Source organism: Sarcophilus harrisii, chromosome 1 (genome assembly GCF_902635505.1).
Source record: "Sarcophilus harrisii chromosome 1, mSarHar1.11, whole genome shotgun sequence".
NCBI lineage: Eukaryota > Metazoa > Chordata > Mammalia > Dasyuromorphia > Dasyuridae > Sarcophilus > Sarcophilus harrisii.
This window is the reverse complement of record NC_045426.1, coordinates 56,571,491-56,589,625: the sequence shown is the minus strand read 5'-3', so window position 1 is coordinate 56,589,625 and position 18,135 is coordinate 56,571,491. Positions and strand designations below refer to the sequence as shown.

At 42.1% G+C, this 18,135-nt stretch overlaps 1 protein-coding gene across 1 annotated transcript in view; it reads right to left on the bottom strand.

Moving 5' to 3' along the window:
- The window catches only part of CHST13 (carbohydrate sulfotransferase 13), a 60,905-nt gene that overhangs the window by 14,337 nt on the left and 28,433 nt on the right, over window positions 1-18,135 (bottom strand). The window lies entirely within an intron of this gene.

Here is an 18,135-nt window from a genome sequence, read left to right as displayed (position 1 = left end):
GCAGACTCTCACTAGTCATGTGTTTAGCCCTGATGGAAACAAAAGCTTCTTCCCTGTTTGTCTCACTGATGGCACAATAATACATGTGAAATCTTTTTCACACTTGACCCATGTGAAAGAGCGTGATGCATTAGAGTAGAGCTCTGAAACTTCACAAATATGTATGTGTGTGTATATATGTATATATAACATATACATATATTACAAATACACACACACATACATACACATGAAAATAAATGTTATATATATGAGCCTTTAAATGTAGTTAATATCCCCCCATCTCAACTGTCCACCTAACAGAAGAGGCTCTAGGATGGAGCTGCTGCTGGGAGGAGGCTGGGAGGAACCTGGGAGGGAAGACCACCCGGGCTGTGAGGAACTGAGAGGCTCTGAGAGAAATAGGCTAGAGAAAGTGAGGAGAATCTGTCTTTGGGGCTTTCACCCAAGGGTGTTACAGGGGTTGTAAAGGCAAAACAAAATAGTTTTACTTACAATTTTTTAAAATATTGATTTTTGAATTTTCAAACTTAGCACATTTTGCAGCACTGCCCAGATATCATGCACTGGGCATGTGCCCTTAAAGCTACAGATAGACAAAGAGAAAGATATCTAGATTCTTTCATCAATCTTAAAGTATTATATAGATGTTAACTATTAATATACCTCTCCAATGGGGTTTTTGTGAAGTCAAGTGCTTTGAAATCCTTAAAGTGATTTATAAATGTGAGTTGTTATTATTACTATTTCAAAGGATTAGCTCTGCTTTATGTATGTGACTGTTTTGAAAGACATAAAGTGCTAAAAAAAATTTAAGGATGTTATAATTATCTTTATTCACTTCAGATGTATCTCAGGACATGAAAAAAGCAGCTGACTAGGAGTTATTTGGAGTCATGGTGTTGTAGTGAAAAAACTGAAGTAGGAGTCAGAAAAGCTGGCTTCTACTCCTAAAAGTGTGTACACTTTTGGGTGTACTTTGGTTTAAGTCACTTTCCCTCTCTGAGCCTCACTTTCCCTCTCTGTAAAATAAGAAGATTGAGCTAGCTGTTCTTTAAGGGTCCCTTCCAGCCCAACATTCCACGAGTGGGGAGGATTTCTGTCCAGAACTGGCCCCACCCACTGCAGAGCTGTCCGGCATGTGGTATTCCTTGGCTAGAACACTGGCTTTCCAGGGAACGAGTGATTTTTCCAGACTTATTTTGTTGGCCATCTCCTCATGAGGTGGAAATCTACCAAAGAAGGAAGGCTATCAAGGAAGAAATGTAGACCCACCGTCAGCCATGGACTGGAGAGGAGGAAGGCAGCCAGCCCTGGCCCCACTCCCTCCGATGGCATCCATGCCTGACCAATCACCAGTCAGCCAGCAAACCCCTGGCTAGCAAGTCATTTTCTCCTGGCCCGAGAGAATGGACACAGCCTGATGCGAAACATAGTCCTGTCTTCTGAAGGGCCCAGTGTCCGGATACTACAGTGAGCTTAGGGAAAAGGGGTTGGAGGGCCAAATGTGGGATTACTTGACTTTGTTTTCCCCATCTACTTCCTGGCTTTCCCCCCTTTCCCTGTAGCCCCGAAATGCTCAGAGGTTTCATACTTCATCCTAGGATGCAGATGGTGCTTTTTCGGAGTCATCTTGGTACAGTGGCAACATTCTAGAGTTAGAGGATTGAACTTTAAAACTCCTCTCTAATACTTACTAGCTGTATGATCCTGGTCACATCAATTAATTTTTTTAAATTTATGGACTAAGTTTTCACAACAGTACAATAAAAAAAGACAATCTCACATGAAACTGCCAGTCTACTATGTTCAATTTGCTTTTCCTTTTCAATATCTAATAAAATTATCATTAAATGTCTTTTTTCCTCCCCCACTATAGAGATGGCTACTATTAGACACAAATAAATATATGTACATATATAAGTATGTAAAAATTTTTATACATATTTCTATTTATCAGTTCTTTCTCTGGATGCTACTGTACTATAAGAAAACAGGGAAAGATTTGCATGAAATAACAAAGAGCAAAAGGAGCAGAACCAAGAGAACATTGTACGCAGCAACAGCAACATTGTTTTAAGAATAACTTTGCGCTAACAAGTCACTTTAATTATTACAAATACCCCAATTAACTACTAGAGATATATAAAGAAAGACACTATCTGTACCAAGTCATTTAATCTTGGCTTAGATGATCTTTGCTGTGTCTTCCAGTTCAAATCTACGATCCTACACAAGCCAAGAAACAGGCTAAGTATAGAAGAGGGCAGTGATTCAAGTTGCTTTGATGGACACAATTTGAAGTGTCCATTTCTGGTGGAGAGCACTTGAAATGTGAAAAGAAAAAGAGAGGAGAAAGAATGAGAAGGTTGGGAAGAGTCAGAGAAAGAAACAAGAAAAGAGGAGAGAAAATTTTGTACAGTTTCTGAGGAAGCAGAGAATACTGCATCATGGCTTTCTTGATAATGACTGGCCTGGGTCTCTAGGGAATATGGTCAACTGGGAAGTGTAGGAGTGACCAGTGGGGTGAAACCAGTGCAATGGAGACCTCATCTGAATGGATCCTAATCCATGTATTTATTAGGAGCTGGAAGAGCCTCTAAAGATCAGCTATTCCAATATGCTCATTTTTCAATGAGCATATTTTCAATTTCACACATGGAGGTGATTTTCAATTTCACACATGGAGGTGATGATGAAGGAAAGCTGTAGAAAACAAGGACCATGTTTTCTACAGCTTTCCTTCACCATCACCTCCATGTGTGATTCCTTACTATCACGGACCTCTCTCCTATCATCTCTCTGTTGTAAAGTGTGAAGAATGATGTCAGGAGATATGAATTCTAGTTATCATTTGCTGAGACACTTTGGTTAAGTCACTCTATGGGTCTAATATCTATACTCAATTCAATGTAAAAGAATTTATTATTTACTACATATTTATAAGGGCAGGCAGGTGGTATAATGGATATAGAGATACCTGAATCAAATCCAGTCTTAGACACTTACTAGCTATGTGATCCTCAGTAAATCATTTAACTTTAGTTTGTCTCAGTTTCCTCATCTGTAAAATGAGCTGGAGAAGGAAATGGCAGACCACTCCATTTTCTTTGCCAAGAAGAACCCAAATGGGGTCATGAAGGGTCAAACATGACTAAAATGACAACAACATATTTATGAGGTTATAGATCTTCAGCTAGATAGTTCTTAAGATGCTATCTCTAACCCTTTTATTTTTACAGATGACTAAAGTGAGATTCAGTGAAGTCTCATGGTTATTAATTGTTAAAGGCAGGATTTGAACCTAGATTCCTTGTTTCCAGAGCCAGTCCATAGATCCTATCCATTCCTTCCCTCTCCTGTACCTGTCTGTCTCTATTATTCTCTGTGCCCCTATCTCTGACTCCATTTTTTTCTGTCTATTATTCTGAATTTCAAATACAATGCTAAGTGCTAATGATATAAAGGCAAAAATTACACAGGCCCCACCCTCAAGGTGCTTACAGGGAGAGAGGAGAATGAATAAAACAGGTGTTTGGCTTAAATGATCATCTCCAGGTTTCCTTTCAGCCCTAAAATCCTGTGACGCCCCCAGGAAGTCTCCCCAAATCAAGGAGCATTTGATATGTTTCCGGATTTCCTTCTTCTCGTTTCCAGGCCCTGCCCCTCAGATCACACCGCTCACTTATGCCGCCTCTGCCTTCCATTTGGGGACAGGCTGGCAGAGTGTGCTTTCTGGGCAGGGGCAGCAGCCATCCAAACAGAGGCGGAGGAGACAAGTGCCGTGTGTTTTTCCTAAAACAAACACAATATCCAGGCTGGGACAGAGAATTGGATCCTCAACAAGGATGTGGTTGAGCTTAAGGGGAAGTAAGGGTGGACTGAGGAGGCATTTTTTAAAAAAAAACCCACTAGTGACAGGAAATGTTTACTGACACATGCAAGGCTCTGCGGGGTTGAGGAGGGTAAGGAGAGGAGATCAGTTTGGTCTGGGTGAGGGTGTAGGTTACAGCGATTTTGAGAGACACAGTGGGATGTGGTGGGGAGAGGCCCCTTAGTACCTGACTTGCTGTGTGACTTTGGACAAGCTCTCATCAAACTGGGTCTCAATATCTTTATGTATAAAATAAAATAAAATAAAATAAAAACTTCTCTGTCCTACTTATCTCTTAGGAGTTGTGAGGATCAAGTAAAGTGGGGGTCTGTTAAATGCTTTAGAGATTTGTTTGATGGATTTAGGGCCAAGGACCTTGGGTTTGAATTTCAGCTTTGCCATTAACTACCTATGGCTATCATAGGTATCCCCAAGAGGGGAATGGCCTCTGTTGTTGCTCCCTGCTTTAAATCAATGAGCCTCTAATTGTGAGCCATTATTATTATTGCTTTTTCCCTTTACTCTGTGGTTTAATTTCTTAGTCATTCATGAAAACTTCCATGTGTGTGAATCTGAGAAGGCTGGGGGTAGGGTGGAGAGAGGAGTCTCTGAGGGGAAGTCATGGGGTAAACGGGAAGAGGAAGAGGGTAGGGTGAAGAAGTAAGGTGTGACCCTTCTACTTTTGTGATTTTAAAAGTCATCACACTGAAGTGAAAAGAACATAAGACTTAGAGAGAAGAGGGGAATTTGAAACCCGTCCTACCGGCTTTGGAAAGTCACTTACTTCCCCTCTCTGAGCTTCAGTTTATTCAATTGGAAAATGGAAAGGTTGGATGGATGAGATGAGATCTCTAAGCTTCTATCTAGCTCTAAATCCCCTGGTACTTTCCTCTGGGACTTTTATCTTCTTCTCTGAAGAGTCCCTTCTGGCATTTAACGCTTTCCTCCACCCAGAAAATCACCAAACTCTACAGACAGAGCCCTCATCCACCTGAACTCCAGCCTCCTCTTCCTTCCAGAGCTGTAGCTACCTAGTCTGGCCCCACCCACTCCATCCTTCCCACACATTCTCAAGCCGCGGGTCAGTGCTCAGAGCTTCCCTTCTCCTCATTCTGTCTTTAATGTGTAGCCTTCCCCTACTTGAATGTAAGCTTCTTGAGGGCAAAGCCAGTCCAGTCTGCTTGTGCACTCCCCAGCACAGTGCTTACTATTTAGTATTGGTATACTTGGTATAAGTATTTAGTAAGTACTTTTGTTTATTTATTCATTCTTTCATTCATTTATATTTTTGATGAGGCAATTGGGGCTAAGTGCATTGCCCAGGGTCACACAATCAGGAAATGTTAGGTGTCTGAGGCTAGATTTGAACTCCTGACTTCAGGGCTGATGCTCTATCCACTACACCAACCAGTGCCCCCGTAAGTGCTTTTTTAATCATTTATTAATTCATACATTTCTACAACTCTCACCCTCTCCACCCCATCTTCCATTCAATAAGCACCTGGATACTCATCCTTATGCTGGATACTTGAAGGAGACCAAAAAACATCCCTGTCTTTGAGGATTGTTTAATTTCATTGAGGAAAGGAGATCCACGCTATGGATAGGAGATGGTTTGAGACTTAGTTTATTTATAACCAAAATGAGAGAATATAGGTTCTTAGATTCCTAAGGAACAGTGGGTATAGGGGAGCAGGCAGGGCTTTTTGGGAAGGTGGTCCTGGAACTGAAGGATGAGGCAGAGGCAAAAGGCAGATGGAGGGCACAGCTCAGGCAAAAGCATGGATGCAAGAAAAAGCATGGTGCAATGGAAGTAGACGGCAAAGGATTCTGCCTGACTGAGCCAAGAGAGAACTGAATGAACCGGGGAGAAGGGGGACCACAGACTGACTAGGAAGCACAATAACATTCAAAGCCATGAAATTGTTGCTCAAAAACCCTCAGTCTAGTAATTAGCACAGGCTTGATTTAAAGAGCAATTCTATCACCTCAGTTTTCAAAGTGAATGGTCTGAAAATGAGCAAGATGGAAAAAGGCTAATTTATGACAAAAGAGAGGAAGGGAGTTGTAGTATTAGCATGGATATTCAGAGATCTGCCTCCCTATCTTCCATTAAAAGGCAGGTCACTTTAATCTCCCTGGGCCAACGTCTCTTGATCAAATGAAGAAATTGGACTAGTTGTTCTGTGAGGGCCCTAAAGCTCTGACATGCTAAGGTCCGGGGGCTCCTTCCAGCTCCTTGAAGACCAGCTGAAGGCCCAGAAGAGACAAAAGCCCCGAGAATTCACTGTACTACATCAGAGCTGTTGGCTGCCCACCAGTGGCTTGGGCTCAGGCCATGCTGCTCTGCTGCCCGGCCTTCTCCGAGCTTCCTGAGACGTGTGGCAGCTTGCAAGGGTTTGCAGAGGCAGGTCGGAAGGACCTGGCTATTCCCCGGCACAGACCAGCGTAGATTCTCCTGCCAGCAATTCCCAGACAACAGAACGTTACTGTCTTCTGTTGGGGAGAAGGAGGTTCCTTTGTGAACAGAAAGGTTCATCTGAACCAGTGTGGCTCCAATCTGGGACACTGCTTCTCCAGCCAAAACAGAAGTCAGCTGCCGAGCCTTCAGCGCATTCTCTTTCTCCCTCCTCAATGAGAGTTCGGTTAGTTACTAGAGGGGATGGCTTTGAATCTTTAATTTACAGGCCATTTCATCTCTCTTTGCCTCAGTTTCCCTATCTGTAACAGGAGAGAATCAGACTAGATGATCTCTTCCACCTCCACAAATTAATGATTTCATTGTAGCCAGATTATGGGGTGTGTGGTGGGAGAGATAGGGGTGAAGAAGGAGAAAGATAGGGGAAATGGATGTAACCAAATGGCTCTGGGTACAACTGAAAACATTCTCCAAAAACACTCTCTGAGACGATTACCGAATATGCTCTTCAGATGAAGAACATTCCAAATATCGAGGGACTTGGGGAGAGCTCTCAGGCCTCTTCCTATCCAGGAGCCTACAATATAACCCAGATACACAAAAATCTGGGCTCTCATTTGTGGTAGGAAAGCCAGGCTGAGGTTGCCATAAGAAAAAGGGGGAGGGGTATCTGCCCAGAGTCCAGGAAAAGAAGAACCAAAGGTGAACAACATTAGGGTTTCTCCAGCACTGCTGGAAGAAAGCATCTGGGCTGATGAACTTCAATATTCCTGACTCCTTGCTGGGTCTAAATCGTCAGTGTCCAAGGGCAGTCTGGCCAGTAGGCTGCCATACCTTTCCATTGAAAACCCATTGCTCATGAAGAGATCTTCTGGTCTTCCTTTGGTTTCCCTAAACCCAGAAACCTAGAATGTTAGGGCTGAAAGGAGGCTGAGAACTGGGAGTGATTCACTGGGGTGAGAGGGAGGGAGACTTCCCTATAAAATATGACTGATGCTGGATTTGGACTCATGGCCCACGGCCGCTGGCAACTCTGTTTACGTAGACTGTTAGAAACACACACTGCTGCTTTCTGGAGAAGAGTTTCCAAGGCAAGAAAAGCAGAATTTAATGGCTTTTCCAGCAGTTTATTCTCTCTTTGTAATTCCAAATTAGTATCTATCTTGGGAGGACTTTAAGGAGGACTTTACTCATTCTAATGCTACCCACTCTTCAAGGCCCAGCCCAAGTCCCGTTTCCTCTGTAGAACTTTCCCTGACCAGTCCAGCTCACGATGATCTCTTTATTCTTTGAACTCAGCTTCCTTCAAATATCATCTAAAATCCCACAGTCTGCAAGAAGACTTTCTCGGTTCCCCTTGATGTCAGCACCTTCCTATTGAGTATCTCCAGTTTTCTCTAAATACAGCTTGTTAATAGCTGTTTAGATATTATGTCCTCCCAGGAGATCATTATATACTTCAACAACAATACTATATGATGACCAGTTCTGATGGACCAGGCCATCCTCAGCAATGAGATCAACCAAATCATTTCCAATGGAGCAGTAATGAACTGAACCAGCTATGCCCAGAAAAAGAACTCTGGGAGATGACTAAAAACCATTACATTGAATTCCCAATCCCTATATTTATGCCCACCTGCATTTTTGATTTCCTTCACAAGCTAATTGTACAATATTTCAGAGTCTGATTCTTTTTGTACAGCAAGATAACGTTTTGGTCACGTATACTTATTGTGTATCTAATTTATATTTTAATGTATTTAACATCAACTGGTCATCCTGCCATCTGGGGGAGGGGTTAATGCTGTAAAGTCACCCATACATATAACCTGTAAATAAAAGGCTATTAAATTAAAAAAAAAAAAAAAAAGATATTATGTCCTCCATTGCCTTGGAAGATCCTGGAGCAGGGACTTTTTTTTTTTTGTATTCCCACTGCTTAGCAAAGTGCCTGGCATACTGTAATTAATGCCAGGTGACTAACTGAGAAGGGACTCAGAGTAGGGACGATAGTTACCATCTGTCATGTAGAAGAGGAAGTCAGTTTGTTCAGTGTTTCTCTGGGGTGGGGAGGAGGGGACGGCAGCACTTTCCCCGGAAAGTCACAGGGAGGCAATTTCCTGCTCCAGAGAAGAGAGAACTTTCTAACAATTAGAACTTCCAGTAGTAGATTGGGCTGGAAAAACATTGAACCAAAAGAGATTTGCTTATGTGTCAGAGGGAGGCATATGCTACATCTTCACTGAGGTCCCTTCCAATCCTCCAATTCTTCCCCCCTCCCCCAATGCTTTTTATTTACAAAACATATGCATGGGAAATTTTTCAACACTGACCCTTGCAAAAAGTTTTGTTCCATATTTCTCCCTCCTTCCCCCTCCCAGCTGGCCGGTAGTCCGATACATGTTAAATATGTTAAAATACATATTAAATCCAATATATGTATACATATTTATCTCGCTGGACAAGAAAAATCAGATCAAGAAGGAAGAAAAACTGAGAAAGAAATCAAAATGCAAGCAAATAACAATAGAGAGAGAGAGAATGCTATGTTGTGGCAATCCTCCCATTCTCTGTAAGCTTCTAAAGTACAGTTTATGGAGGTTTGGTGGAAGATGGAGAATTAACAGCTCACAGATGAACTTTCAGACGCCACAAAAGAAAAGCAGGAAGACGGATGAACGTTCTAACAGCAATGTCATCTGAATGTGGCCAGGACTAATTGGAGGTACTGTAATGGAGTGGACTGAGCTCAGGAATAAGAATCAAAGTATGATGATCTTAATCCCATCTTTTTTGTTCACTATAATTTATGTGGCCTTGGGCAAAATACTTCCCTATGTCGTTTGCAGATCTACAGCGTGAGGCATCGGGATAGGGTTGGGATAGGAAGTCCTTCTGCATCTGAGGCTATAATCGTAACCCTGTGTAAAAGCCTCTTACCCCAGTGGTCCCACCCTTGCAGAGGTGGGAGTCATTATGTGCCATTTAAATAACCCAGCTGATATTTAACTGAAACATCAGGCCTAAAATACAGTTAGTATATAATTTACTGGGTGACAAGACAGCAAAAAAGAAAAAAATGGCCTTAAAAGCAAGACCACAGACTAGAATGCACACGTGAATAGGGTGAAATGTGAGCCTTCATAAAAGAGAGGGCTGCAAGAGGAAACCGGCAAGCACACAATCCAACTGGGAAGGCTTATTCAATACAAAAACATTCATCAAGCAAGGGGGTTAAACTAGTGGTTCTGTGAACTGCAGGCTTTGCTCAGGGCAATTACAGGACACAGAGACATTTGGAAACAGTTAGCAGCCATTGCCTTGCTTCAAGATGGCAGAGGAGCCATCTTTTTTCCAAGGACACAGAACACGCAGAAGAAAAGTCTCATACAAAGCTTGGGGGAACCAGAGGACAGAGAATTGTTGAAGTTGGAAAGGACCTTAGAACATAGGATGTCAGATCTGCAAAGGATGTTAGAACGTAGAATGTCAGGCCTGGAAAGGACCTTAGAATATAGAATGTCAGGTCTGAAAGGAACCTTAAAACACAGAATGTTGGGTCTGGAAAGGACCTTACAACTCCAATGTCAGAGCTGGAAGGGACCTTAGAACACAGAATGTCAGAGCTAGAACAGCCCTCAGAGATATCTAATTCAATCCTCTCATTATAAAGAGTAGGAAACATACACAGGAATGGGTAATGCCATGTACTAGGTTATACAGCAAACCAGTAAGATCTGGGGCTAGAACCTGGGTCTCCTGACTAGTAGGGCAGTGCCCTTTCCACCAGAATCTCACTGACAACTCATGGAATAACACTCATTGTCATATGGGAATAGGAAGGCCCTTTTTAGCTCTAACATTCTAGGATTCTACGATCCAGGTAGTCAGATACCCTAGTCAGGATGGAGAACTAGCATTGGCGTTAGGAAAAACTGAGTTCGAATTCTGCCTCAGAAGCTTATAATTGTGTGACCATGGGCAAGTCAAATGACCTTTTCCAGCCTCAGTTTCCCATCTGTAAAATGAGGGGGGAGGGTATAGCTTTAAAGGTCTTTAAAATCCCTTTCTAGCTCGAAATCTCTCAATCTATGATTTTCTTCAATTAAAATAATGTGTTTAGCAAATAAGGTCCTTCCCCTCCCCCCCAAAAGGTGATGAACCAAAGCAAAGAGCTGACTGTGATAGCACTTGGACAAAACTTTGGATGGGTATAAAAAGATCTTACAGGTGGAGATGGGTTAGGGAGCCAGTTTAGCCTGTTCTAGATGTTCTCATACCTGTGATACATTTGAGAAATATTTAGGACCACTACAGTTGGTCCAGGAGAAGGTGGGATTATCCTAGCTGGGCCAGGAGGAGGTGGGATTGTCCTAGCTGGGCCAGGAGGAGGTGGGATTGTGGGACTGTCCTAGCTGGGCCAGGAGGAGGTGGGATTGTCCTAGCTGGGCCAGGAGGAGGTGGGATTGTGGGACTGTCCTAGCTGGGCCAGGAGGAGGTGGGATTGTCCTAGCTGGGCCAGGAGGAGGTGGGATGGTCCTAGCTGGGCCAGAAGTAAATGGGATTATCCTAGCTGGGCCAGGAGGAGGTGGGATTGTCCTAGCTGGGCCAGGAGGAGGTGGAATTGTGGGATTGTCCTAGCTGGGCCAGAAGGAGGTAGGATTGTCCTAGCTGGGCCAGGAGGAGGTGGAATTGTCCTAGCTGGGGCAGGAGGAGGTGGGATTATCCTAGCTGGTCCAGGAGGAGGTGGGATTGTCCTAGCTAGGCCAGGAGGAGGTGGGATTACCCTAGCTGGGCTAGGAGGAGGTGGAATTGTCCTAGCTGGGCTAGGAGAAGGTGGGATTGTCCTAGCTGGGCCAGGAGGAGGTGGGATTACCCTAGCTGGTCCAGGAGGAGGTGGGATTGTCCTAATTGGGCCAGGAGGAGGTGGGATTATCCTTAGAGGTGGCTTTTTGTCAAGATGCTACAGCATGAAAGGAAGGCCTGACCCATTGGGGAGGGCTGTGTACCTGGAGCAGGGAGGACTAATGGGATCTGCAGCAAGTCCAGGCCAGGCCTAAGGAGTCACTGGACATGCATTCCAGCCAAGTTAGACAAGTATCTATTTCTAGATCTCATCCTATTGTCTCCTTCCCAGGCCATTCTTTGCCCTTTCTCCAAATATATCTGAAATAAGTTTCAAAGACAGAAGGGACCTTAGGGCCAACCAGTCCAACCCATATACCCTCAAAGAATACTTGCTATAACAGTTAACAAATATTCATCCTGGGGACATTTCCCACAGCAGAATAAGCTCAAATCACTAGCAAATTTTTCTTAGTATCAAGTCTAAAATGTGCCTAAAACTCAATGCTAAAGATCTAGAACTAATGGAACCCAAAAGGCCATCTAGTAAAAACCCTACCTCATTTTGCAGATGAGAAAACTTGAGGTCCAAGCAATTAAATGACTTAAGATCACACAAGCAGTAATATCAGAGATCAGATTTGAACTCATGTATTTTGACCCCAAAGTCAGTGCTCCTTTCGCTTTGGTTCTGCCTTCTGGGACCAGGGAAAGACAGATTTCTTTCCTAGATATGATTTATCTCTATATCTTCAGTTTCTTCAGTTGAGATTCTCAGCTCAACCTTCTTAATAGAAAGCATTTCTCTTCCCTGAGGGCTCAGCTCAGTGGCAACCTCCTTTACAAAGCTTCTCTAAGCCTTTCATCTCAAAGGGATCCCTCCCTTTTCAGATTTTTCTTAAAGGACTTTAGACCTTTACTTTGCCCCTAGCAAACTATACCAAATAATCTAGCAACCCAAGTAAATGTAATATCTCCAAGGAGATTTAAGGTCCTTGAGAAAAGGATTGGTTTCTATCCATTTTTATATTCCTAAAACCTCTGGCTCTTGCCATAACAGGCCCTTTACCAATGGGTGTTGAAATGAATTGGGGAGTTCAGGACAAAGCCGAGAAGCCCTACAGTCTGACTGAGGATTCTTTAAGACTTAAAGGAAGAGTCCGATTTTTCTTATGCAGCAAAATAACTGTATGGATATGTATACATATATGGTGTTTAACATATACTTTAACACATTTAACATGTATTGGTCTACCTGCCATCTGGGGGAGGAGGGTGGGGTGCCATTTTTGAAAAATTGGAACAGAAGATTTTGCAAGAGTCATTGCTGAAAAATTACCTATGCATATATCTTGTAAATAAAAAGCTATTTTTAAAAAGACTTAAAGGAAGAGAGACAGAGGGGAGATAGATAATAGGGCATCAGGAAGAACATCCGTCTTCCTCTACTTTTGTCTAACTGAGTTGCAGAATTATAATTCACTTACTAATATTTATGCCTTTTTCTTTTAAAAAAATTTTCCTCATAGGATTTTATTTTTCCTATCACATGGAAAGAGAATTTTCAACATTCATTTTGTTAGATTTTGAGTTCCAAATTTTTTCTTCCTCCTTGCCTTACCTCCCCCCTCACCAAGACAGCAAGTAATCTGACATAGGTTATACATATATAATCATTTGAAACATATTTCTATATTACTTACTAATATTTATACCTTTTTCAAAGAAAATCAACCATTTTATTTTTTTATGGGTAGACATTGGAAAAATGTATTATAAAATGGTGTTTAAATTCCTATCTAAAATTTGGAGGCCTCTAGGAAATATTTTTTTTCTTGCAGAAAAACCTTAACTTTCTCCTTTACAACAGGGGATTAAGAGGTGTTTCTGCCGGTCTCCCTCTGCCATGCTTTCCTTTCTCTTTCTCTCCCTATTGCAGTGCTTCTTCATCCTTCAAGGCCCAGGTGAAAATCTACCTCATTTACAAAGTTCTGTCAACTTGGACAGGACACTTTTTTCACTTTCTCTTATTTGACCATGTTTCTATCATGTCTCATTTCTATAATCCTACAAAATTGGCCCAACCTTTATTTCTGGAATTTGCTAAATCTTGCTGTGTGGCCTTCTGTGTAGACCGAATCAAGCCTCAAGGGCCTCTGGAACAAGTAAACTGACGATATAATGTGCTGCCAGGTCAGACCAGGAAGCTTGGACTTTATCCTGTAAATCCACAATCTCAGGGGAGAGCAGAGACCTGACCTCCAGGCAAAAAAGAAAAAAAGTCACTAGGAAAGAGAAAGATTGAGATAGGGATCATCAACTGAAGGCTGAAAGACACCAAGTATACCGCCAATATTTTACCGATGTAGAAACAGTAACCCAGGGAGGTAAACTGACCCCAGGTCACACAGGTAGCAGACCCAGGCCCTCTGACGCCAGATCTCAAATTTAATTACAGAGGTCTGGAAGCCACAGGGCAGGTGCTGGAGTTTCTTTAAGACCCTAATATTTGCAAAGTATTGCTTAACTGTTAACACCCATGACTTTCACAATATGCCTGGAGGTAAAGGGTGCAAATAGCCCCAATTTATAGAAGAGAGGCAAGGAAGGCAAGTGATTTACTAGGGATGTATTAGTGAGAAAACAGGAATAAACTCAAGGATCCTATGTCAAAATCTCTGGGACCCTTCCCACAGAAGCAGTTATGGGGGAAAAAAGATATGAAGAAAATCCAGGTTCTAGCTTTCCCCTTTTGGGAAGGTAGTCTGGTTTGAGGATTTCCTAACATGTCATCCCAAATCCAAAACATTCTTCACATGCTGTTAGACAACCCTGCTCAAAGACCTTCAGAATCTCTCTACTGCCTATGAAGTAAAATTCAAACTCCTTAGTCTGGCATTCAGAGCCTCTCAATATGAAAAATATTTCATAAGATGAGCTTCATCTCATGTCAGTCTCTACTTCCTACCTTTGCAATAGTCAAATAGAACTGCTCTGTCTAAAATGTCCTCTCTCCTCCTGTCCCTGTGTCTAAAATGTCCTTTCTCCTTTCTTTGACTGTTAGGTTCCTACTTATCCTTGAGGCCCAACTCAAAGGCTTCAAGAAGCCTTCCTGGATCTCTTGTCTCAGTAGCAACAAGGCTTCTCACAGGACAAGTTGTCCTACCTTCTCTAATAAATGAATCTGTTTTCATTTGACCCATAGGGAGTTCTAAGTTAAGGCTCTCTCTCCATAGAAGCAAATGAGTGTCTGCTGTACCTTTTTTTTCCTACACATATTTCCACATTTATTATGCTGCACAAAAAAAATGAGATTAAAAAGGGAAAAAATGCTGCTCTATTCTTATCTTCAGTCCTGGAGCCTGAGGAACTGAGAGGTTAAGTGATTGTCCCAGAGTCACACAGTAAAAGGATAGCCTGGAATCCAGGTCTCCTTGATTTAGAAGCTGATTCTCTATCCAGCTACTATACCACATTGCCTCTCTGGTGTATTTTTTGAAATAGTCTCTTCCAGTTCTGTGTTTGTGTCTCATCTTCCTTACCACATTATGAGTTCCAGAAAGGGAGGGATTGTCTTAAATTTTGTATTTTCCCTCTCAGCAGTTAGCATGGGGTTCGGCACACAGCAGACTTTTAATAAATGTTTGAGAATTTGCCACTGGGTTGGATTGAATTGTATTGAAGTGAATCAAGGCCAGCTGGTTTCTCCCTTTCTGGAGAAGCTGGTAAGCCCATCTGTGTGCTGGTGTTAAGCCAGACCAAGGATCAGGGCTGTGGCCAAGAGACGCCGGGGAACTGGTGTGAGATGATGGGGAAAAAATGATGCTCCGAAGTAGTTTTCAATTCTAAATCTAGCTCCCAAAGCTGAGCTCAAGGCTGCCATAACTGAAATCATTTGTTAGCAACAGCTGGGATGGCAGATAGGAAAGATGGGAGTGGGTGCCTCAAAATCACCAAGTCCTTTAGAAAGGTTCTGTTGAACACCCTCATTTTATAGTGACTTGTCCAAGGTTACACAGAGAGTAAGTGAAAGAGCCAGGATTTAAATTGAGATGATTTAATTATCTATAAACCTGTCTGGGCTAGCAAACTGATTGAGGACAGGGATTATGTTCTTTTTTCCCCTCTCTCTCTTCATCCCCACTGGGGTCTCCTTCCCCCCTAGCCTTGCAGATAACAGATGATTAATGAATACCTGTTGAATAGATTGCATTGATCCTACCCAGAGGTAGGAATAGCAGTTACTGTTGAGTTTGAAAGGTATATGTGACTCCCAAAACAATTCCTAGCTTCTCCGTCTCAGTACTCTGCAATTAACATCATGATTAAAGAGCTTTCTGGGAACAGCTGCATAAAGTAACGGCCATTAGTGACCACCCTGTAAGAAGGAGGTTGGGTTATATCTTCTTCAGATCTTCTAGGTTTCCTCTGCCATGGCTGTCTATTCTGCTGAGGAAGAGGATTGGCATTGTAGTCGTTACCCTATGAACAGGGAGAGGGGAGAAAGGATATGGATGCTCAAAGGCTTCTTTCCTGGATCTCTTGTCTCAGTAGCAACCAGCCTCCTCACAGGACAAGTTGTTCTACACTTCTCTAATAAATGAATTTGTTTTCATTTGACCCATAGGGACCCTGGCGTAGGATCTTGTCTAGGAAAGAGATGCCCAACAGGCCATTGTTACTGGGGAGTAGCAGACTCTGCCAGGATGGGGAGAGAGCCCTAAGCACTGACTGGAGAGTGGTTTGGAATAAGGGAAGGGGAGTTCACTGTGACTGAGGAAGAAATAGAGGAGCAATTAACCAAAGCACCAATTAGCATCTATTTATATTTTACTCCTCCAAACTCAACTTTAGTTTAACGCTTAGCTTCTTAAACTGTGGTTTGTGACCCTTTATGGGGTCTTCTAACAATGTGGAAATTGCAAAATTATGACTTATTATCAGTAAATGTTTGATTTATATACCTATTTTATATACAGATATACCCGAGGTTGTGTAAAAATTTTGGGGCAAAAAGAGGTAGAAAATGGAAAAAATTTAAGAAGCTCTGGTCTAAAGGATTCTTGTCTGTGTGTGCGATCCTCATTTATAACTGAGGGCCAAAGGGCTTTGCTCTAAAAAGGAGCCTGTAGAGGCATGGATTATCTCGCAGTGTTAAATCTTGAGTCAGGAGATCTGGGTTCTAGTGCTATTTTTTTTTTTTTTTTTTTTTTTACCACTAACTTATGCGACCTTAAGCACATTTCATTTGTCTCAATTATTTCCTCTGTAAAATGAAGGAGTCGGATTATATTTTTGCGTATGAACCTGGGTCCATGAATAAATTTGGGGGGGTCTAAGAATTTGGAAGGAAAAAAATTACATCTTTATGTCAGTACATGTCAGTACATAATAGGTGCTTAATATATGTCAAAACTCTTTAGAGAGAAGAAAAGATATAGGTGGCTGTCTGAATTTCTTTAAATTGAAAACAAAACAAACTTTAATTTGACTATTCCAATTTGAAGACGTGACTGAAGATTGTAACTTTAAAAATACATATATTTATGTGTGTATGTGTATATATATACTCACATGCATATATAGGCACACACAAACATATGTCACATGCTGAGAAACAGGAATTATTTTTACTATAAGTATAATCTGACACACTTAACCAGAAGATCAGATACTTAAATAGTAAAAATCCCTCTTTCAAAAAATGTTTATTGGTTGATTGACACTGTAAGCCACGTGACAGGAACATAACCTTTCACTCCTCCTAGGTCCACCCCCAACAAAGGTACATAGCCACAGTTAGAAATCCCAGATCGATTCCACTCGGGCTGTAGATTATAATGGGACCAAAGGAAGACCCACAGCCATGTTTATATCCTCTTTGCCAAAAAGGAGATAAAGGCCAGACAGGAAAAGTTCTGTCAAAGACTTTGCCATTTTGGAGAGTTTTAGGACTCAATACTGAGTCCTTCCCCCCTTGCCTACTCTGCTGGAAGGGAGCTGGCGTGTCCTGGTAAATGATTAATAAGCAGTTTTCCTAAATGACCCAGTTTGACTTTCATCTTCACTATTAACATTTTCTCCATGACTTTCTTAAGTCTAGACAATCAGCAAATCAATAAATCAAGGCCTGATTTGGAGCATTTGCTGAATAATGCTCATGCTGAAAACTTAAGGGGCCAATAGACCTGGTCCAAGCTGGCTCTACCACAGTCTGGAGGACATGGTGGCCGCAGTGGAGGCTTTCTGGGAAAGAAGGAAGAGTTTACTCCCACAATTCAGGATTTCTGAGCCAGAGATCTTCGATCACCTTCATCTGGTTCTTCAGTCTTCCCTTTCCTTTTGGAGGATCTCCCCATTCTACCAAATTCTGCAAGTCCCAGCTCCAAGGCCACCATATCCAGAACTCTGATAGGACTTGGTACCTCTCAGCAAGCTCTTATCTATGATCCCAGACCTAGAGCTGGAAGGGGCCTCTGAGGCTGCTTAGTTCAGCCCCCGTCCATTTTACAGATGAGGAAACTGGGGCTCAAGGAGGTCAAAGATAAGGGTTTGAGCTCAATCCTTCTGACTACAAAGCCACTGTAATTTCTGATGCTAACTTGCATTTGAGTTAAAATAATACTGGGTGGCAGCTGCATGGCACAGAGGATAATGTCTGAACCAGGAAGACTTATCTTCCTGAGTTCAAATCTGCCCTCAGGCACATATTAGCTGTGTGATCCTTGACAAGTCACTTCGCCCTGTTTGCCTCAATATCCTTCTCTATAAAAGAAGGAAAATGGCAAACCACTCCACTCTCTTTGCCAGATTGGGTCACAGAGACTCAAACATCACTGAAAAACAACAAAATAATACCAACAACAATAATAACAACTGATAACTTTCTAGACATGAAGATTTACAAAGTGCTTTCCCCATGTCTCAAGTTAAGGAGAACAAGTGTTATATAATGTCCACTTTATGGATGGAAAAACTGAAGCTTAATGAGATT